The following is a 22,958-nucleotide window of genomic DNA, read 5'->3' as shown; positions in this document are numbered from 1 at the left end:
ATCCCTGGGATTCTCCAGGCAAGAACACTGGAGTGGGTTGCCATTTCCTTCTCCAATGCATGAAAGTGAAAAGTGGAAGTGAAGTTGCTCAGTTGTATCCAACTCCTAGCGACCCCATGGACTGCAGCCCACCAGGCTCCTCCGTCCATGGGATTTTCCAGGCAAGAGTACTGGAGTGGGGTGCCATTGCCTTCTCTGATAACTGAGGTTAACTGTAATTATTTAGAATACCTGGGAAGCTAAAAGAGAGACTGGCCTCTTTGGGATGACTTCTACTTACTTGTCTGCCTGGATAATTTGAGGGGTGACATGGGATGCAGTCAGTTTACCATTTTGAGTCTATACAACAGGATACATTACATTTGGCTTAATTAGTATAAACACTGCTGCTGCTGCTGCTAAGTCGCTTCAGTTGTGTTCGACTCTCTGCGACCCCATAGACCGCAGCCCACCCGTCCCGGGGATTCTCCAGGCAAGAACACTGGAGTGGGTTGCCATTTCCTTCTCCAATGCATGAAAGTGAAAAGTGAAAGGGAAGTCGCTCAGTCGTGTCCGACTCTTAGCAACCCCATAGACTGCAGCCTACCAGGCTCCTCCACCCATGGGATTTTCCAGGCAACAGTACTGGAGTGGGGTGCCGTTGCCTTCTCCGAATATAAACACAGCAGTTACCTAATGAGTCCTACTGTGCCTTATGCATTATACTCTGTTTGATACAGAAATACAGACAGGAGTAAGGAACAGTCTCTGCTCTTAGGAGCGCATATTGGGCACCGAAAAGGGGAAACATACACTGTAACTTTGGTATTAATATAATAAAATCTCTTAATGCTATGTGAATGGTATGAACAAAGTGCTGAGGGAAATAGAGAAAGGAGGTGACAGAACAGCTCACAAGGTTGTGGGGATTTTAAAAAAGTTCAGTTCAGTCGCTCAGTCGTGTCCGACTCTTTACGACCCCATGAACCGCAGCACGCCAGGCCTCCCTGTACATCACCAACGCTCGGAGTTCATTCAAACTCACGTCCATCGAGTCGGTGATGCCATCCAGCCATCTCATCCTCTGCCGTTCCCTTCTCCTCCTGCCCCCAATCCCTCCCACCATCAGAGTCTTTTCCAATGAGTCAACTCTTCGCATGAGGTGACCATAGTACTGGAATTTTAGCTTTAGCATCATTCCTTCCAAAGAACATCCAGGACTGATCTTCTTTAGAATGGACTGGCTGGATCTCCTTGCAGTCCAAGGGACTCCCAAGAGTCTTCTCCAACACCACAGTTCAAAAGCATCAATTCTTCGGCGCTCAGCTTTCTTCACAGTCCATATATGTGCAAATGAAAAAATGTCTTATTCTTAACTCTGATAATTACACAGCAAACCCCGCATTTATACCGGTGTTGGCGATCTTGGCAGAACATGAACTCCTCGCCTTTCAGGAGTTGCTAGTTCCCTTAAGCCTCAGACTTCTTTAAAGTCTAGCTGAACTAAAAGGAGTTTCTGGATAGTTATGCAGGACTAGAGCGAAACGGAGGATCCCACAGTTCCTGCGAATCGGGGCTTGTGGAGGCGGTTATACTCTGCAGATTACGGCAGTGGGCTGGCCCCAAATCCCCATGTGGTCCCGACATCATTGACATGGCGGAATCCCCCATCTAACCCTCCTGGTAGTTATTTGAGCGGCGGCGGCGGCCGGAGGAGGAGGAGATCGGCGGTGGGGACGGCGGCGGCGGCGGCGGGAGCAGCGAAGGGGCGGCAGGGATTCTCGGGGCTGTCGGCTGGGGAGGCGTGGGAGACCCGGTGTGTGGCGCGCCCGGAGCCCCGCGTTTCAGCCCCAGGGAAGGTAAGGGATGCAGGAGCGGGAGTCTGGAGGGGACCGGGATCCCAAGTCTCTGCCGCCGCTCTCGGCGCGCTGGAAAGCCCCGTCCGGACGCAGAGTCTGCCAAAGTGCGTGCCTGTCCCGGAGCGCTTCGGGAGCGCCGGGCTTCCCGAGGAAAACTTGCCGCCAGAGTGCTGGGGCGCCCTGCGCTGATCTGGGCACCCCGGGAACAGGGGGCCCGGTGTGGGGGGTGCCGGCCTGCGCTTTGGGGCCGCGTCTTACTGGTCTCCCGGCCCCCGCTCATCCATACAGCTGGCCAAGGTTTGGAGGAGGGAAAGAAACGGGTAGATTCTTTCTTGATGGGGAAAAAAAAAATCTGGGCAGTGGTTCCCGGGCTCTCCCTCCCCCCTCGCCCTCCCTAGCCTTCCCAGCAGATTTTGTCCGAGGAATCCGCTCCCCCTCCCGGAATCTCCGCGGCAGGAACGCTGCCCAGGAGGGGGAGGGCGGGCGGAGAGGCCGAGGAATCTTCGACGTGTCACTTTCTGAGGCTGTAGATTTCCATATGGTGGAGGGAGGAGGGCGGGTGTGCGAAGTGGGGCTGAAGTCGGGCCGCCTCTCCGCGCCAGGCGGGGGCGGGCCGGGACCTCCGACCCGGGGATGCTCGCGGGGAGGGTCCCGAGCCCGAGCCGGCCCCCGGCCCAGGCCAGGCCTCTCAGGGACACTCCCCGCCTCGCCGCTGGCCACCTCAGTGCGCGCCACGTCCTCCCTCCCCGTCCTGCCCCCCGGGCTCCCCCCGGGCTGGGGGCGGTAACCGGCGGCAGCGGCCGGACTCGGCGAGCCTGGCGGCTGGAAGCTCGGGCGGGGGAGTGGGGCGCGGCGGGAAGGAGCGGGCGACCCGGTGTGTGGGCCAGCGTAGCTCCGGTCAGTCGGTCACCCCGAGGGGCTCCCGGGCCGGGGTGGGGCGGGCGGGCGGAATCCGCGCCCCGAGGCGGCCGGGAGGGGCCGCGCGGACCGTCTGGTGCCCGCGGCTGGGCGGGGGCCGGCCGGCGTGGGAAGGGCTTGTCACTCCGGGCGGAAAGTGGGGCCTCGGGCTGTGCCCGCGAACTTTCCCAAAGGTCCGGTCCCCGCGCCCCGTAAGAGCCCGAGCACCCGGGCCTGATGTCCCCGGAGACGGGGCAGGGCCGCCCGGCGGCGCCGTTGGCGGGGAGGCTTCCAGGAGTGCGCGGTTGGAGTTGGAGCTTTTCGAATCTCAACTCCCACCCTTCTATCTTTGACTAAGGGAAGCGATGGCATTTTATCTAGACAGTACCGTTTGCGGACTGCCTTAAAAGTTAAAACTTTTAATTTTTTTCTCATCAGTCCAGCACGTTCTTGAAACAAGATTTGGAATTTGGCCGCAGTGGGCCGAAGCCGGGGCCGCAGATTCATACGTTGATCTCTCCATCCTTGTTGGTTTCTAGTCTCCCTCCCCCTCTTCCACCCAGGCTTAATCATATTTTGGAACGGGCGAGGTCTTTTGTTGGGTGGGCACCCCCCTTGATTGCTTGTCTGTTTATTTTTTGATGTGCAGTTAATTTGATTTGAATTTCCTCCAGTTTCCAGGCTCTCGTAGGGAAAGCTAAGGAAGAGGGAATACGCCACCTTTTTTTTTTTTCTTCTTTTTTTTAATGTGGAGAGAGGTGGGGCATTGGGAAAGGGGAGGCACGGTGGTTGTGGGCAAAGAGTCAGAGGGAGCAGACAGACCCGGAAGAAAAGGAATCTGCTCTGGAATAACACTTTTTTTTTTTTTTTGAGGCTTCTGGCCTCTGGCAAAAATGCTCTGTTCTACTGCCTGAGCTGCTCTTTACTCTCAAGTTAGAGCTGTGACACGGGGCCGGGACTACGCCCGGGGGAAGAGCCCATGCAGCCACGCCAAGAGCAGCCTGTAGCCCTGGTTTTGTGCCTTGTATGGGGGCCAGTGGTTTCCCCTGGTTGGAAGCGGCCTCTGTGGAACCGGCGTTTTGTAAATTTCCTGGCTCTCCGGGAGCGGCTGTTAATGACGGTAAAGTCTTTGGGCTTGCTTTCTGGTCCTGCAAAGGAACCTCACCTGTAAGGTCACTCGCCTCCCTCCACCATACGGAAATTCTCACTTTGTTTAGACACGAGAGGGTCACGCACAAGCTGGCCAAGAATGAGGCATACTTGGTAGAAAGAAAAAGTCACTAAAAAATGGTACTTAAATTCCTAGGCGCTTTTAAAATGTTTTGGTTTATATGCTCCTAAGAGAAAAGAATTCTACATAAAGATAGTGTTCATTTTAAAAGAGATCTTAAAACTGTAAGATATCATCATGGGATAGGAGGTTGTAGCTTCTAATTACAGTATGTACAATTTCAGAAAGATATTCCAGTAACCTTTTAAGACAGACTTTATAAATAGCTCACGTCAGACCATGGGCTATATTGGAGAGTCAGTCTTCTGGGGTTTCTGGAGGAATGGTTGGGATCAGTTAGGAAGCTGGCTCTAGGAGCCTAGGTAGTAGTTTACTCAGTAGGAGTTTTGCCTAACATTTCATTTAAAGTGGCGACATTTGATAGTGTCCTTAGAACTGAAAACCTGAAGAACCTCCCAACTTTTCAGTTTTAGGAAAATGAGGCCCAGTGAGGGGGAATGACTTGTTCCGTGTTTGTGATTTTAGATTAAAATGCAATACTAGATTAATAATTACTCTTTTGGATATCTAATGTGTACTAAGTACTGCATATAGTGGTGGGTTGTTTTTTTTTTTTTTAACATTATCTCATTAAAATTCTAATAGTCTTTCAATTTAGGTGATGTTAAGGACATTTTATAGACAAGGCATTGAGGTTCATAGAAATTTAGCAACTTGCACAAGATCACATAGAATTTTCTTTGGTGATGAAATTGGTTTTATATCTCTGCTGTCCAGTATGGCAGTCACCAGGCACGTGTAACTGTTGTACCATTTAAAATGTGGCCTGTTCGTAGAAGAACTACATTTTAAATTGTATTTACTTTTAATTATTTTAAACTGCTACTTGTGGCTAGTGGTTAGGTACCCCGATTTTGGGGACTGTAAAGAGGAACTTTCTCTCAAATCTATTTATGTTTAACTGGATCCCATTCCTTTTTAAGATTGCCTAGTTCAGTTTGCTTTCTTCCATACCACCAGAAGATGCTTAGATTTAGTTGTTAAGTGGAATTCAAATACCAGATTACCTGTAGCTCAAAAACAAGCAAATAATTGTTTTAAAAATACTTGCCTGTCATAGTAAAAACTGATAGACAAAAACTTTAAATGACATTTTCTGTTTGATTGAAATAACTGCTTATAGGAATTGTTGGTTATTTTCAGTATAATAAAGGAGTATAAGTAGGGAATGGTATGAAAAAATCACTAATAAGTTGAAAAAAACTACTCCCAGTATCCATTTACCTGTTCATTGGGTGATTTTTTTCAAATGTGTTCATTCAGGTAAATAATATAACCAAATCAGCATTCACTTTCCTCATCTAGCTGCATGATTAACCTGAAGAATTAAAATCATTGCTTTACTACCAAAGGAAGATTCTCTTGGTGGCATATGGTCAAATAGTTTTCTGATAAGTGGATTTAATTTAAATCTTTTGCATTTTAGAATTTATTTGGTAGAAGGAATTTCAACAACTTTATTTTATTAATATATGAAAGTGAAAATTCCAACTCATGTTAAAATAAGCATTCATTTATCTGGATTTCATCCATAAATATCCAATAACCCAATACCTTTTTCTTTCCTTTTTTTTTTTTTTTTGCCTACTGCTTTCAGGAAAAGACAGATGACAAAATAATCTTTTATTAGAATTTTAAAAACAGTAACTTCTAGATTCGTTATAAATGTATCTGAAGCTGCTCTATCTTTCATAGTTATTGTATTGCTCAGGGATAATTGCAGTTCATAATCCTGACCCTAGAGTATTAATGTGATTCTGAAAGACACTAGTAAGTCAGCTTTAAATTGTTCTATATTATTTTAGTGTTGTGTGAATTGTGTGGCCTCCATCTCTGAAAATTGTAAATTCAACTAAAGGTGAGGCATCAGTTAATTAGACCATTCAGATAGCTGAAAAACCTTTCTATACCCTTTCCTGACTATTGGGATCATAGTTATTGTCAAAGAACCAACATAAGAATCATGTTATAAATAGGATTATGGTGTTCTTGTGATCGTGACAAATACTGGAAACATGATTTAACTCAGGATGCATAGTTCCATATTTTGGACATCAAGGTGCTTAATACAAATGAGACATAATTTAAAAGATATTGAAATGATAGGCAAAGATTAGAGATCTCATGGGCCTCCCAAATCTTATATCCCCTAGTGAGGGCCACATCTGAGTATCAGTTTGAAATCAGAATAGTCTGTCAGGGACTTAATTTACTTCTTAGCTGTGTGTCCTTGATAGATTTCTGAAACTCTGTTAGTCTGTTTCTTCATTTTAGTATAAGGAGAAAACATCTTACCTGTACCATTTTTCAAGTGGTTGTCACAAGGGGTTAATATGAGTCAGTGTATTGAACAGTGTTTAGCAAAGCCTTGCACAAACTCCATAGTTTATTACATTGCAAAGTTTAAAAACTGAGTTGTTCTTAGGGAATTAGTTTGCATGTTTTCAGAGACCTCCAAATCGTGTTTGGACACTTTGAAAAATGATTCATTTTTTTTATTTGTGATGAATTTCAATCTAAAGATTGAAATTTTATTTTCTCCATATTCCTAATGCCGTAGTTGATTTGTGACCTCTCAAAAGTTGTATTTCCTTACATGTGGTCCATAGCTGGTTGGCACTGCTGAAGTGGACAAGACAGTCAGCTTGATTCAGAATCATTCTTAAGGTGGAGGGGAAGAACGACAGTCTCCTAGAGGAATTTCCAAAATTGAATGATAGAGGCATGGGGTTCAGTCCCTGTATGGTATCTTGCTGCTGCTGCTGCTAAGTTGCTTCAGTCATGTCTGACTCTGTGTGACCCCAGAGACGGCAGCCCACCAGGCTCCCCCGTCCCTGGGATTCTCCAGGCAAGAACACTGGAGTGGGTTGCCATTTCCTTCTCCAATGCATGAAAGTGAAAAGTGAAAGGGAAGTCGCTCAGTCGTGTCCGACTCTTAGTGACCCCATGGACTGCAGCCTACTAGGCTCCTCCTTCCATGGGATTTTCCAGGCAAGAGTACTGGAGTGGGGTGTCATTGCCTTCTCCGTATGGTATCTTAGTAAGTCTATTATTTGAGCTTTCAGTAATTATAGCTGCATGTCGAGTGTATGCTCAGTCTCTTCTGACTCTTTGTGACCCCATGGACTGTCGTCTGCCAGGCTCCTTTGTCCATGGGATTCTCCAGACAAAAATACTGGAGTGGGTTGCCATTTCCTCCTCCAGGGGACCTTCTCTACACAGGGATGGAATCCTGCAATGCAGGCAGATTCGTTACCACTAGTGCCACCTGAGAAGCCCCAGAACAGGTTCTTGGTGGGGTGAAGTTTGGGGAATAGGATGGAGGATACTGGAGTGGGTTGCCATTCCCTTCTCCAGGGGATCTTCCCGACTCAGGAATCGAACCTGGGTCTCTTGCATTGCAGGCAAATTCTTTACCATTTGAGCCACCAGGGAAGCCCAGTTATAGCTGAGAATGGGGGGAGAAATCATTTTCTGTATAGGGAAATATTTGCAACCTACTGTGTTTTCACTTTGGAAATCACAATGCCTCTTCTTCACTTTAATGAGGTTAATACATTCAATGAGAGTGGTAAGACATTCAGTTCAGTTCAGTCATTCAGTTGTGTCTGACTCTTTGAGACCCCATGGACTGCAGCACGCCAGGCTTCCCTGTCCATTACTAACTCCTGGAGCTTACTCAAACTCATGTCCACTGAGTTGGTGATGCCATCCAACTATCTCATCCTCTGTCATCCCCTTCTCCTCCCGCCTTCAATCTTTCCCAGCATCAGGGTCTTTTCCAGTGAGTCAGTTCTTTTCATCAGGTGGCCAAAGTATTGGAGTTTCAGCTTCAGCATCAGTCCTTCCAATGAGTATTCAGGAATGATTTCCTTTACGATGGACTGGTTGGATCTTCTTGCAGTCCAAGGGACCTCAAGAGTCTTCTCCAACACCACAGTTCGAAAGCATCAGTTCTTCAGCACTCAGCTTTCTTTATAGTCCAACTCTCACATCCATATGTGACTACTGGAAAAACCATAGGTTTGACTAGATGGACCTTTGTTGGCAAAGCAATGTCTCTGCTTTTTAATATGCTGTCTAGGTTGGTTATAGCTTTTCTTCCAAGGAGCAAGTGTCTTTTAATTTCATGGCTGCAGTCACTATCTGCAGTGATTTTGGAGCCCAAAGAAATAAAGTTTTCTACTGTTTCCATTGTTTTTCCATCTATTTGCCATGAAGTGATGGGACTGGATGCCATGATCTTCGTTTTTTGAATGTTGAGCTTTAAGCCAGCTTTTTCACTCTCCTCTTTCACTTTCATCAAGAGGCTCTTTAGTTCCTCTTCACTTTCTGCCATAAGGGTGGTGTCACCTGCATATCTAAGGTTATTAATGTTTCTCCCGGCAGTCTTGATTCCAGCTTGTGCTTCATCCAGCCCAGCGTTTCTCCATGATGTACTTGCATATAAGCTAAATAAGTAGGGTGACAATATACAGCCTTCACGTACTCCTTTCCCAATTTGGAACCAGTCTGTTGTTCATATCCAGTTCTAACTGTTTCTTCTTGACCTGCATACAGATTTCTCAGGAAGCAGGTCAGGTGGTCTGATATTCCCATGTTTTAAAGAATTTTCCACAGTTTATTGTGATCCACACAAAGGCTTTGGCATAGTGAATAAAGCAGAAGTAGATTTTTTTCTGGAACTCTCTTGCTTTTTCTATGGTCTAGCGGATGTTGGCAATTTGATCTCTGGTTCCTCTGACTTTTCTAAATCCAACTTGAACATCTGAAAGTTCACGGTTCACATACTATTGAAGCCTGGCTTGGAGAATTTTGAGCATTACTTTGTTAGCGTGTGAGATGAGTGCAGTTATGCGGTACTTTGAACATTCTTTGGGATTGGAATGAAAACTGACCTTTTAGTCCTGTGGCCACTGCTGAGTTTTCCAAATTTGCTGGCATATTGAGTGCAGCACTTTCACAGCATCATTTTTAAGGATTTGAAATAGCTCAACTGTGAGCCTGTTATTTTCAAGTAAACCTTAATTCTCATCCTTGTGCAGCTGCTGGGAATGCACTTGGGTAATTGAAAGTGAAAGTCACTCAGTTGTATCTGACTCTTTGTGACCCCATGGACTATACAGCCCATGGAATTCTTCAGGCCAGAATCCTGGAGTCGGTAGCCTTTCGCTTCTCCAGAGGATCTTCCCAACCCAGGGACTGAACCCAGGTCTCCCACATTGCAGGCAGATTTTTTACCACCTGAGCCACCAGGGAAGCCCCTAGGTAGTTGAGGAAAAGCTTTATTCTTTAGTTGACACTGAATGCCTTTGAATATAGGAAAATATTTGTAAGCACTTTTTTTTTGCCTTGAAATACACAATACTGTATATATAGTATTAATGTGTTTTTTAAAAGGCAGAGAATGCTTCAGTCACTGGCTAGGCGGAGGCAGGTTTCTGTTGAAGCAAAGTACAGGCTCACTTGGGAGGATGACTTGATGGTTGGTACTTGAGCTTCCTTGGTGGCTCAGTGGCAAAGAATCTGCCTGCTAATGCTGGAGATGCGGGTTTGATCCCTGGGTTGCAAAGATCCCCTGGAGAAGGAAATGGTAACCTGCTTTAATATTCTTGCCTGGGAAATCCATGGACAGAGGAGCCTGGAGGGCTGCAGTTCATGGGGTTGCGAAGAGTTGGACTGAGCACGCACGTACTTGAACTGTTTGCAAGGTACAGCCAATGAGAAGCAGGTCCCTAGTCACAAGCTTACCCAGAGGGGGATTGTTTATGGTGTGGGTTTAGAGTCAAGGATCTGTCTCTGGAGACCAGAGGTTTGTGGGGGTAGGGGTTGGAACCCATAGAGGAGAGGGGAAGTTGGGAGGTTTTTAAACCACCAAGAATAAATCCAGTAAGCTAAGACTATAGTGATCATCTATTACAGGTGGGGAAGTTTCTTAATTTAAAAATGTATCAATCCTTGAATCTCTTTTATTGGTCCCTAGTTGAGATATAAAAACACCTGGATTATAATTTCATTGGCTAATGAAAGGTCCTTGCCAGAACTCACCGTCGGTTCAGTCACTGGCTCCTCTCATCTTTTGTTTGTGTAATATTACTACTACTTGTCAGTTTTCATATAGTTGGAGGGAGAAGATTTTAATGGTGTTGAGCCAAAGCTAGCATAATTTGCCATTCTAGTAAGTTTCTGTTTAAAATGTGTCTTGTATTAAATGATTATGTTTGAGTTTAAAATATAATTATGTAATTTTATTTCATTTACTTGTTTATTACTCAGGAGGCAGTTATTGAGTTCTAAACTAGGTGCTTAATGAAATATTCTATGTTGTTCTGACTTTTTTTGCAAATTCAAGACATTTTTCTGTTTACTTCAGGGGTCTTTTGCTCATATTTTTGAGATGTTGTAGAGGGAGCTGTGTTTGCCACCAGACTCCTAGGGCAGGATGTGACAATTTAGTCCTTTGCTCCTATCTGAAATCTGAAAAATGTTAACAATTGGAGCACCTATAGGCTATGTTTAAAACTAAATTTATATAAGAATTAAAGGCTTTTGATACAAACCTTGTTTTAACTTTTTGGAAGATGAACTTTTTTTTATAAAGGCAACCAATCAGAAAAATTTGTTTAAATTAAGTTGATATAATACAGACTCAAAGTGTTCAATTATGAAAAGCTTTCTGTTAAAATAACTATCTGGAAAATTGTCTTCATACATGAGCAAATGTAGTATGTTTGAGACATAATGGAAGATTCTAAAATCCCAGGAAATAACACGATTTAATTTATTCTTAAGGGGCTCAGTCAGTTTCTCCACAGCTGGTGGGAGAGGGTCTCTGTTAAAAATAAATTCATTGTTCTGGATGTAACTAATTAGGAATTTGCAATTATCCAGGCAAGTCTAAGATAAAGTTTGGCTTACTACTCTATATGAAAAGGTTTTACTGTAACAAATTTAAATAGATCATAAGAGGAATATTTACTTAATTGGGAGAACAAACCACTTTAAGCACCTTGGAAAAATCAATTTACTTGAAAACAATGTAAAACTGCAGTATGGGTTGAAAATAGTTCTACTACTGGGCTTTTTCATAGAGGTGTGGGACTGCCATGAAATAAACGGCAATTTTTTCAGTACTGTCACATGAACTAGGAATAGTTAGAAGTATATTTTTGTATACAAAATAAGTCATAACAGTAAGCAAATGTCCACCTCCCCATCTCTCATCCCACTCCCACCAATAGAGTCCCAGATATGCCTGTTGATTTGCTTTGAATGTTTTCTATTGTTATTTGTTTTGCTACTTGTTGTCTCCTCCTGTAAGCACTTGATGGCAGATTGGTGAGAGCAGGTGTTAAAGGCTTAAAAACATCATTATTGCTTTTAACTGCCCATCTCTTCCTCCATATGGGATTGGGCAAAGTTGTGGAAAGCCTGCCAGTGGTATTTAGGTAAGTTTATTATAAATCTTTCCCTTCTACTTTTACTAAAGCAAGGCCTTCCTGGACAGCTTAGTTCCAGGTATTTTGTGAACTGCCCCAAGAAAAGTAAATTTCTTTAAAAAATATTTAAAAATATTTATATCGACTTATTCAGACATGAGGTTTTCAAATACTTGACTTTTTAGAGTTCAGACTGACCAGTTTTTATGGTACAGGTTGTAAATGTAGGATCCTCAATATGCTTTTAGGGTATTATGCTCCTTTTTATCTTATATTGAAAAAAAATTAAAAACACATTTTATATTATTTAAGTCACTTAAGAGAAAAATGTTAAAAGTCATTAGATATTACTGTTCCTCATTTTTCTGTTTTTCTTGTACCAGGAAAAAAAAATCCAATTTAGGGTAATAAAGGTAAATGTTAATCTGAATTAATGAATCAGAGAATACTTGAATATGTTGAATTGGAACACTAATATATTGCTGTTGGGAATGTCCAAAGGTACAGCTGCTGTGGAAAATAGTTTTGTGGTTTCTCAAAAAGTTAAATATAGAATCACCTAGCAATTCCATTCCTAGTATGTACCCCAAATAACTGAAAGCAGGGACTCAAACAGATACTTGTATACCAGTGTTTATACTGATATTATTTAGAATATCTAAAAGGTGAAAAAAGGCCAGATGTCCATTCACAGATGAATGGATAAACAATGTGGTCTGTACATACAGTGGAATATTATTCAACCATAAACAGGAATGAAATTCCAATACATGCTACAACAGAGTTGAGCCTTGGAAACATGCTGAGTGAAATAAGCCAGACACAAAAGGGCAGATATTACATGTTCCTACTTATGTGAGGTCCCTGAAATAGGCAAATTCATAGAGAAGAAAAGGAGAATAGACATTACCAGAAGCAAGGGGAAGAGGAATAGGTATTATACTTTGATCCATCCTGAGCTTCTGTTTGGGATAATGAAAAGTTCTGGAAATGAACAGTGGTGATGGTTGCTCAATATTGTTAATATATTTCATGTACCTGAACCTTCATGTACCCTGAACCATGTGATTAAAAATGGTTAAAATGGCAAATGGTATGTATGTTTTATCACAATAAAAAATTGAAAACAAAATTGGAGATTTCTTCCACATGATTTCAGCTTGCCTCTGTTTGCTCCTCCTCGGTCTACTCCGTGCTGGGTATGTAGATGTTACCCCTCCTTCCCATTGCCTAGTGCAGTGTAAACGGTGATTTCCCCTAGGCCATTTTTGGAGGTCAGTGTTTCCTTATTTTATTAACTGACTTGAATTTAAGAGGAGACTATTTAAAAGTAGGAGATCCCTGGAGAGAGAGAAAAGAAGATATTTTAACATTTAGATGAGCCAGGTAGTTTATTAATATCCACAGACTGTGTAGGCACACAAAGATGGTCTATGATGAATTTCACTGTGAGTCGTCCAGGGAGTAGGATGTACAATTAGACCTGTCATATTTTCTAACCTTTAAACATTTTTTGTAATTTCAATTGTGTCATCTTCCATACTCTAGGAAAACTTTGATTTCCACTTAGAGAAAGGGTCTAAGTCATCTCAGTACTAGTGTTGGAAAAGCATTTAAGGAAACGCATTCTTCAGTTTGTTAGACTAAAACTTACTGAGAGGGGATAGAGTGAGAGAAAGCAAGTATGTAGTATTTTATTCATCTGAACTTATGTCTAGCACCTATTAATTATTCATAATGGTGACTGTTCTCTGAGTGTTGATTTTTTGTTTTGCTTCTGAGATACAGATGTTGAGTTTAGGTAGATCACTTATAAAATGATGGTGCAGGATTTTTGTTAAGTGATTGGATATAAAGCTTAAACATCCGGCATAAAGTGCATGTTATGAATACTGAAAATATCAGATAAAAATCCAGATGGAAAGACTTCACTCCAGAGCCATGATTTTAGGTAATTTATCATTTTCTTTAATTTCTTCTGGCACTATTTCTATACTTTTCAGAACTCTTGTCCTTTTCAGTGTTGTCTGATTGTCTCCTTACTTGAGTGTAGGAATGATTACTTATTTACCTTAATGTCTTTGGAGAGTGCATAGTAAGTGCTCATTGGATGGATGGTTGGATAAATTCCTAGGCTAAATATGCCATTTAAACTTAGTACCTCTTCTAAGACACTCAAGTCATTATTTCTCTGCTGAAGTCGATCTTTTTGAAGCATGGGCGATATTATCGGCATTGTGTTTCCACGGTTTTCCTGAAATTTTTTTTTCTCATGGTAGGGATCTAATAAAATATTAAAAGCATGAGTCACTTTCAGTGCAAACCTAGCCTTTCATCCATTGCTATTTTAAAGAAACAAAGTTCTCCAAAGAGAACATGGATTATTTCCCCCCCATGTTTGTATCATATCACTGATTGATTTTGAAAATACAAATAGAACGAATAGCTTATATTTCTATTCCCTAAAAATGCCACCCTCAATTATGTATGTTTTGCTTGTCTATTGGAGTTAGTTTGGGAATTATAAATTAAGAACATTATTTTTGGAAAAAGGTGACAGTTTAAAATGATCTTCTTATAGGGAAACTCTAGAACGGAGACACTGAGGGGGCAGGAAAAAAAACCCAACATGTGTCTTGCTAAGTGGTTGGGGGTCCAGCAGAGAGAGTTGATTCTGCTAGACTGGAGGCCAGAGTATTTAGTGCTACACTAAGCCATGGAGCTCACTCCAGTACTCTTGCCTGGAAAATCCCATGGACAGGGGAGCCTGGTGGGCTGCCGTCTATGGGGTCGCACGGAGTCAGACACGACTGAGCGCCTTCACTTTCACTTTTCACTTTCATGCATTGGAGAAGGAAATGGCAACCCACTCCAGTGTTCTTGCCTGGAGAATCCCAGGGACAGGGGAGCCTGATAGGCTGCCGTCTATGGGGTCACACAGAGTCAGACACGACTGAGGCGACTTAGCAGCAGCAAGCCATGGAGAAAAGGTAAGAGTGTATGATGGAAATCTGAGGAGACTGACCTCAGCCACTAGCAGGGCGAGGTAAGCATACCTGAGAAGAGAACAATCTCTCCGAGCATCCTAGGGCTAATGTATGGGGCGGAAGGCGCACGTGTGCCCTCATTCATTCAGTCTGGGGTGGGATCTGACATCTTCATTAGGTGTTTCAGGTGAATTCTGTGATCCAACAACTTTGGGAAACTCAGATTTGGGAACTCGGCCCTATTGGTAATCTATCTTTTTCAAGTTTTTTACCTGTTGCCTGCAAAGAGGTGAGGTGGGAGGAGTACTTAGAAGGGACAGCAGAGGACTCTAGTTAGGACCCAGGGCAGAATTGAAGGGTTCCTCAGAAGGGTTTAACGTCCTGTTCTTTGGGATAAAATGATAACCACCCTTAGTGGTTTAATATAGAAACGAGGACACTTGTCATTTGTGCACTCAATCCAAACATTTGGACTGCAAGCCAGATGTAAAATAGTGACCAGCAATAGTTGAGCACATACCACGTGTCAGGGACTTGCATGTATATAAAACTATGAAAGATAGAGAAGATTTCTATTTTTCTGTTTTCACTATCTACTGCAGAAGCCCAATCATACCTGGTGTGCTGTAAATGTATGTCAGTGAACTAAGATTAAAGGATATGCTCAAAAAGGTAGAAAAGATCACCTGGACTGCAGAAGTTTTTTTCAACTATATCACACTGCTGCTTTAATAGTTCACATTAAATGTCTTCTTTGTATCTCCAGACTTGGAACAGGGTCTGTTTGTGTTCCCAGGTAGCTGAATGCTAAGGCTAAGTACTAGTTGAATGCCTTCCATGTGTTCAACCTGTCGATGGTCCAGAAACCTAAAATTTACTTTTGAAACAATAATATTCTGGACATCTCCCAAGAGGGAGATTTTCCTAGATTGTTTTCTGTAATAGCAACTGAACCTTGGATGAGAGAAACCAGAGAATAGAAGTATACTTCATAGAAAGAAATATATGAGAAACTCAATATAGTGAATGGGAATGATCTAGAGCAGCTGATTAAGAAATGGTAGTGAAGTTTTACCTGACTCAGACATGTGGAAAATGCTGTGAGAGAGAGTCCTTTTCACTCAGTGGCAACACCGTTTTGTTCACCTTGCATTCTCTCTCCCCGGTGCCTTTCATTTAAGTTAATTTATATAGTGTAAGATCCTGTACTTATAAGCTGCACCTGGAAAAGCAAGGCCTCGCATTCCTAATACTAACCCTTTCTGTCCTTTTAAGGCTAATAGTTTGTGGTGTTTGGGTTGCACTGAAGGCAGCCACAGGGGTGGGATGAGCCCAGAACTGACTAGAACGTGTCTCGTCTCTGCAAACGCCAAGAGCAGCTCCCGTGGTGCATAAAAGGTGATCTCAGGATTCAGAGAGGCCCTCTGCTTTCCCAGACAGCCCAGGCTAAACCTGGGGAGCTGGCAGCCCTAAATGCTTCCTTTGTTAGAAATTATTGCGCTCCCTACTCCATCTTTAGAAAGTGAGTTCACCAAAGGTGAGTTAAGGACAAAGCTTTGAAGTGGGACCTGACTTGCTTTCTCTCGCTGTGTTTGTGTGTGGGGCGGTGTGGATGAAGAGTAATGAAGATGCAGTGCCCACGGCGGTATTACCTAAACACTGCTGCTTACTCCTTCACGAGAGTGCTGCTCATGGTCCAGAAGGAGCCGTGTGCTTCTCTGGGGATTGTGTGTCCACAGAATGGGGAGGACTGTGAGAACAACCTTCTCTTTGTTTCTCAAAACTTCTGTCCAGGAGGGAGGCTATAAATGGTAAAATGTCCATGACCTGTTGCCATCCCAGAGAGGGGCTCCCTGATGCTGGCCTGCCTACATGCCCTCCTCTCGGTGCAGCTCAGGGCTAGCAAGCCTTTGCCTTGTAACCAGGCTTTCAGAGCTTGATGGTGGTGGTCTTCATGACACAGAGTACTACAGGATCTAACTAACTTTAAAATTTTAAAAATTTTCTTAAATTGAAATATAGTTGATTTAAAATGCTGTGTTACTTTCAGGTATATAGCACAGTGAGTCAGTTATACATATGTGTGTATATATCTATTCTTTTTCAGATTCTTTTCCACTATAGATTACTACAGAATGTAGAGTGTGATTCCCTGTGCTCTACAGTAGGTTCTTGTTGGTTATCTGTTTTATATATAGGAGTATGTGTGATTGAACTAACTTGTAAGAGCACTTAATTTTAAAACATCTATTTTATGCCTTAAGGTGTAGAGGAAACAGTGTTAAGCACTGTACAAAAGGGAGTATGTTTTCATTTTTGCATTTGGGCACTTTGTTGTCTTAAGTTCTAAATTGCTTGGATCCTCGCCTGTCTAACCCTTTGTACACTTTTACCACTTTTCACCTGAAAGTGGAGGTTTATTGATATGTAATTAATTTTGGATAAAAGATGCTGAAATTGCCCATGTGTATGCTCATATTCAAGGAAATTATGAAATCAGCTTTGAGCCTCCTAGAAAGGAAGTTCAACTTTTAAAATGCTGCCCTTTTAAAATTATTTAGCTGTTTAGTGAATATGTCTCATTATTTATACTTAGCACATAAAAATACTGGATATGGATGTTCTTTTGTTATGCCACAAATGAAGACTGATAATTCCCAACCCCCTAGCTATATCCCTGAATTTTAGACCAATGTATTCAACTATAGATCTTTACCTTAATTCCCACAGGCATTTCCAACTGAGTCTACCTGCTGTCTTTTTTTTTTTTAAAGAGACTTATGGGAGCAGGGAGAAGAAATGGATAATAATTTTTAAGGCTTGTGTCTTAATTCAGGTTTTAATTAGCAACAGATATCTTTAATTTGGACTTCCCAGGTGTTACTAGTGGTAAAGAACTCCCCTGCCAGTGCAGGAGACATAAGAGATGCGGATTCAGTTGCTGAATTGGGAAGATCCCCTGGAGAAGGGCATGGCAACCTACTCCAATATTTTTGCCTGGAGAATCCCATGGACAGAGGAACCTGGTAGGCTGTAGCCCCTAGGGTTACAAAGAGTTGAACACGCCTGAAGCGACTTAGCACACACGCATCTTCAATGCAAAATTTCTTTACTAATGCAGTTGAATTATTTCCAGGTATATTTGATTTTGACATTCTGATCTTGCTATGTGGTTACTGGCCTGTAGCTTTAACTGTATTTTAATGATACCTGGGACACTCTGATAATTTTAAAACCTAGTCTTTTAGATTTTTCTATTTTCTTATTAAATTTGTGGAAACAATGTCATTTCCTATTTATGTTTTACTTTCCAATTCTCTTAATTCAGTTTTCTCAGGAGTGCAAACCCATTAAAGCATAGTAGTTGGCTAATAAGAGAAAATTGAGGGTACAAATAAATTTTCCCTAGATTCCCTTAGCTTCATTTTGTTTGGAGTAATTTTAGGCCCCGAGTATTTGCCATTAACGTTCTATTTTTGCAGGCTTTCCTCTCTCGCTTTTGTGAGAAGCAGGGATTGTAGGAGGGAGTAGAGGAAAGTAGGCCAGGTTTGAGAAGGATGTAGTGCCAATGAAGGTGAGTGAGTTTGTCTCTATTATCTTTTATGTGGGATGATGAGTTTTCCAAATTCTAATTTCCACTGAGTCATCTGTGAGTTCAGTAGAGGGGCAGTTCTTTGTCTGCTGTCAGATGTTCTGCTTGGCAGATTAATGAACAACCTTTTTTTTTTTTTTAAGTATTTTTAATGCAGATTGCTGTATTTTTATATTTTTAGTTAAATGTCCATTTTGGCCAAGAAATAACTTTTTCATGCCATTTTTTCAGGAAAAGCATACTAATAACTTTCTAGAAAGCTTAATCACAAGATAGGTTGGATGAAAAGGAAACATCTTTTAGAGAAACCACTCTTCTTGGAAGTTTTCTAGTTCTTGTCTGTAAATAATAGCAGAGTATCACATACAATTTTTTTATTTGTGGGGCATGAGAAGCTAATCACTTAACTTGGACCTAATATTTTTGGTAAGAAGGTAAATCTTTCATCATCATTTGTAGTGGGAGGACTGAGCCCACGTGCTCTGGAAACTGAGCCCTGAGTTTGAGACCCCAGATTTTCAGCTCTCTGCAAATGTGTAACTCTGTTTGGTTAACTACAGCATTTTGGTGGCTTTGTCTGTTGAAAGGAATTGTTAGAACTGTTTAGCTCGGTATGATGCTTTGTCAAGTGCTTAGCAAGAGAGAGCTGTTATTTTATTATTTTATTCACTGATTACAGACATTTAATCATTGGACATACTTCTTAATGGGATGATAGTTATTTAAAATCATTTCTCTGTTACTTTAAAAATATATATGAATTCAAGCCATCACTTTTGTCTTGGACTTACCCCTGACTCCTTGAGTGTTCTTGTTCAAGTGACATCTTTGTAGTTCATCTCCAAAATCATGCTTGAGCTGTTTAGCTTATAAAGGAATGTGGGCATAGAATGAAATAACATAAGTGAGAATCACTTTGGGGGGTTGGAGGGAGCGTGTCACAATGCCAAGAAAAGTACTTTAAAAAGTGCTATTTCTACCAATATTTTTCTTTTTCCCTGCCATCTCCAAGAAAGGTGGTCTCTTTTTAAGTAGATATACAGCAGTTTTGCTTCCTCTCCAAAGTCTGGGATCTAAGGAAAGTTGTAATAAAGGAGAGTAACTTGCTCCCTTTCCCTCTCCCTTTTTTGTGGATGTTGCTCTAACTTTTTAAGAGAGAAGATTGGGCCTTGACTTTAGTGGGCAAAACCATGGGGCTCCAGGACCTGCCTTTCATCTCTGGGTCTTCACCTCGGATGATGTTCTTCATCTCTACACAATGGCATAGAGATGCCACTGCAGGGGAACAGCAACGGTGCAGGCTAAGTAAGACCTTGACATATTTTAAATCTTAGCCATCTTTGTTGCTCACCGCTTCAATGCTCATTTCTTTAAAATAACATAGAATATTTGGCAGAGGTGTCAATGACTAGAATGGTTTTCTCTGCTTTGGCAGTGCCTAGGCCTCACTAACTTCTTATAAATTGGAAGCTTAGCTCCAAAAACATAAAAGAAGAAAAACCTGAATTTTAGCTAGTTGTGTACTGGCAGGTTGTCTTAGACATAAACACAGTTGAATGGAAAGAATAGGGACTGGAGTCTGTGTTGCTCCATGGGAGTGAATGAGCCAGTGTTAGACATTAATAATGTTGGGGGAAAAAACAACCTTCACCACTTTAAAAAAACAAAACAAAAACAAAAATCTGGCAGTCATTGCAGGCTAACTGATGAAAATGAAAGGTCAGTTCCTTCGGTGCCCCACCTCAGTGTATGCCCCAGGCCATGTTAATAATGGCAATCCTATTATTTTCTTGCAGTAAGCAGGAAATGCTGTCTACACCCATTAGATTTGTTTGAGTGGCCCCTGGCTGGAAATGAAGAAAATTTAATTTTCTAACTAGCTAGGAGGAGGAAAAAAAAAATCATGCAGTGCTGCATAGAGGTTGATTGGGGGACTGGAATAAGAAGAGTGTTATTAAAAAAAGAACTTGATGTTTTTAATCTCAATTATAGGAATGTATGTACATTGAAATCATGAATGGACTTGTATACAGGTTATGTGTGTAGAAAATCTTTCTGAATATTGTCAGAACTGGCTCAGTTCTGGATTTTTTACCACATTTTTGCAGACTGCACAGTTCTCACATATCCCACTGGCTGCTGGAAACTTGCTGGGTTAGTTGTTTTTAAGATTGATTTGCTTTTCAAAACCAACATTCATTTTGGAGAAATTTGTATATTCATTAGGGCAATCAGTTACTCTGTTAGTATCAACAGCAGGAAGAAAAAAATTGGTATTAGGTAATGTTACAGAGAAAGTGAGCCTCTCCTTGCCTTTCAGGGTTGCATTGACTAATCTTGGTTGCATTGGCTTTCTTGGTTTTCACTGATTCATGTCCTTTGCTTAAAAATGAAATCTTTTAAAAAGTGTGTTTTTGTTTTTTTTTTTTAAAGCAGGTTGATGATATTCCTCCTATATCTTTACATTTTTTAATGAATCAGAATATCTTTATTACCATTTTGATATTTGATTTATTGGGATGCTCTGTTCCAGATTCTCAGTTGGTATATAATTCATTTTTCTAAGACAATGTCAGGTTTTCCCAGGAAATACATAATGAAGAGTCCCTTAAGTTGAAGGGACTTGTTTAAAATCACAGGAGTAGCCAGTACTAGAAGAGCAAGCGTTTCAGTCTTTGTGTCCAGAGAAGGTAAAAGAAGCCCTTCTGTTTTAATGGATCTGTAATTCGTAGGGAACCGGTCTTCTTGGGTTACTTCAGGTCATTGTGTTTGCTTTGCACTGACTGTACACTTAAGAGTTTTTTCTTTGTTTCCTGAAATGCTAATTTCGAAAGGAGTTTGTTTCTAATATCAGCATAGCAAAAGACCAGGGAGTCAAGGGACTTTTATGAATATCGTCCTTTTGTCTTAATTCTTCGCCTTTTAGCAGTTCGCCTCTAGTGGGGAGCATTTTGCCTCTGACGTTTTGCTTCAGGTTGTCATTGTGAACATTTTTCATAGCGTTTATTTTCCTCATTTGTTTGTCACCATCAGTATAAGAAGAAGTAAAGCATGGGATCCTCAGTTTTTGTAGCTAATCATGATATATGTGTGTTTTGATATTTTGGCGCGAGCACATCGTGTGGTACATATTTGGGGGGACTTTTTAAAATCCAAATTTATATTTCATTTTTAAAAGAAATGGTACTTTCTAGTAGCCTTTTCTGTTGTAAGGGTCCCGGTGGGTTTTTTTTTTTTTTTGACACTTCTGAGATTAGTCTTCCTTGAGACTCATGACAGGAATTGCACCCCATGGTGTGGGGAATTTGAAACTTACACATAAAAACAACTTAAAGGGCTTTGGAAAATTTTATGTGATACTGGGAGTCAGATGTCTTGATCTAAAAATTTATTTGATTGGGAATTTAAGTTTGAAATGTTTGTATGGATTGTTAACTGGCTGGCTGGGATCTGTTATAGACTGGTTAAACTATTTGAAGTATATCTGGTGTATTTAAGTTTGGCAAGAAATCAGGGCAGAGATACAAGTTAGGCGTTATTATTTATTTTTCTAAGTCAGTAATGCAATTCATCTTTTGCCATGGAAAAGTAATCATTGAAAACACTATACCTGATAGCCTGTATAAACTTACTTAACCTGTAGCTTAACGATATTTTTTCCAGGATGCTGACCGGATGATTGCGTATAAGGATGTTTATCCATTGTCCAGTGAATTAAAACCTTTAGAGGAATAGAGGGTGTGTATCATTTATTCCTAGGGTTGTTCTTTTGAGTGGTTTAGTTACTGAGAGCCTTTGTTTTGAAATGTTTCAAACCAGTTAGGCATCTTTTGACCTAAATTTTCCAGCCTTCAACTTTAAGGAATACATACTTGGAATAGCAAGAATGTGAAGATTTAACCAGGTAGTCAGCTCCTGTTAGCTGTGAAAGGGCCTGGGCCTCAAACTGGTGTTTACTAAATACTTGTTTTTTTTGCAGACTGTTGTTCCATCATGAAGAGGGAACTCTCATAGTGAACTGTCATAGAGAACCAGTTGACACTGAGTTCTCTGATGTTCTCTCAGGATTCTCATGACTCAATCTTGTAAACCTCTGAATAAGTATAAGCGATGGAAGAGGATACATTTCAGTTGAAACGATTCTTCTTGTGGATGTTGGTGAGCCCTTGTCCCGGGGTAGGAGGTGGTAGTGCTGTTCTCACACTTGTAGGTGCCTTCAGAGAAGAATTGGTAGTGGTGAAGGTCAGGAAGAGTACCAGAGGGGGACGACAGAGGATGAGACGGTTGGATGGCATCATGGACTCGATGGACATGAGTTTGAGCAAGCTCTGGGAGTTGGTGATGGACAGGGAAGCCTGGAGTACTGCAGTCCATGGGGTCGTAAAAAGTTGGACGTGACTGAACGACTGAACTGAACTGATGAGTTAAATCCACACTCAGGCTTTCCTCCCTGGTGATGAGGCTGACTGCCCACATTGGTGAGAGAAAATTCTCGTGGCCCACCCCACACTTTTCATTTCTCCCTTAGCAGTAGAAGGTTGTAGGAACTGATGAGCTGCATGAACCAGTACCTGAAACTTAGAGAGCCTTCAGTTCAGTTAGAACTAGTGTGTGTGTGTTTGACTGAGGCCAGTGTAGCGATATGTGGAGCAAGGAGGCTGCCGATTCCCCTTAGATGTCCACTGTTACAGAAATTCCATGACGACAGGTACCATGTCTTTCCTTTTCTCTCTGTGCAGTGGCAGACAACAAGTGCTTAGTAAGTTATTGAATAAATGGCTTAATTACTGAGCAAAACAATGTTGTTTTGACACTGATATAACATGTGTTTGAACTAGGAGAAAATTTGTTTGATTTCAGTTTGAAAACTCTGTTCCAATTCTTGGAAGAAATATGGAATTTTCAATTTAAAAT

At 41.7% G+C, this 22,958-nt stretch overlaps 1 protein-coding gene across 5 annotated transcripts in view; it reads left to right on the top strand.

Moving 5' to 3' along the window:
• The first annotated feature begins 1,652 nt into the window (after positions 1-1,652).
• The window catches only part of FNDC3B (fibronectin type III domain containing 3B), a 358,595-nt gene continuing 337,289 nt past the window's right edge, over positions 1,653-22,958 (top strand). Inside the window, exon 1 of one of the 5 annotated variants that reach the window (XM_019959536.2) lies at positions 1,653-1,838. The gene's annotated coding sequence lies outside the window, so the exon portion shown is untranslated. Of the gene's footprint in view, positions 1,839-2,596; positions 2,736-2,807; positions 22,203-22,958 lie in introns of those variants that run through there. The other 4 variants (XM_070803254.1, XM_019959543.2, XM_070803241.1 and 1 more) reach the window with 4 other exon arrangements.

Source organism: Bos indicus, chromosome 1 (assembly GCF_029378745.1).
Source record: "Bos indicus isolate NIAB-ARS_2022 breed Sahiwal x Tharparkar chromosome 1, NIAB-ARS_B.indTharparkar_mat_pri_1.0, whole genome shotgun sequence".
NCBI lineage: Eukaryota > Metazoa > Chordata > Mammalia > Artiodactyla > Bovidae > Bos > Bos indicus.
Note: the sequence above shows the minus strand (reverse complement) of the source record. Positions and strands in the feature narration are given on the sequence as shown.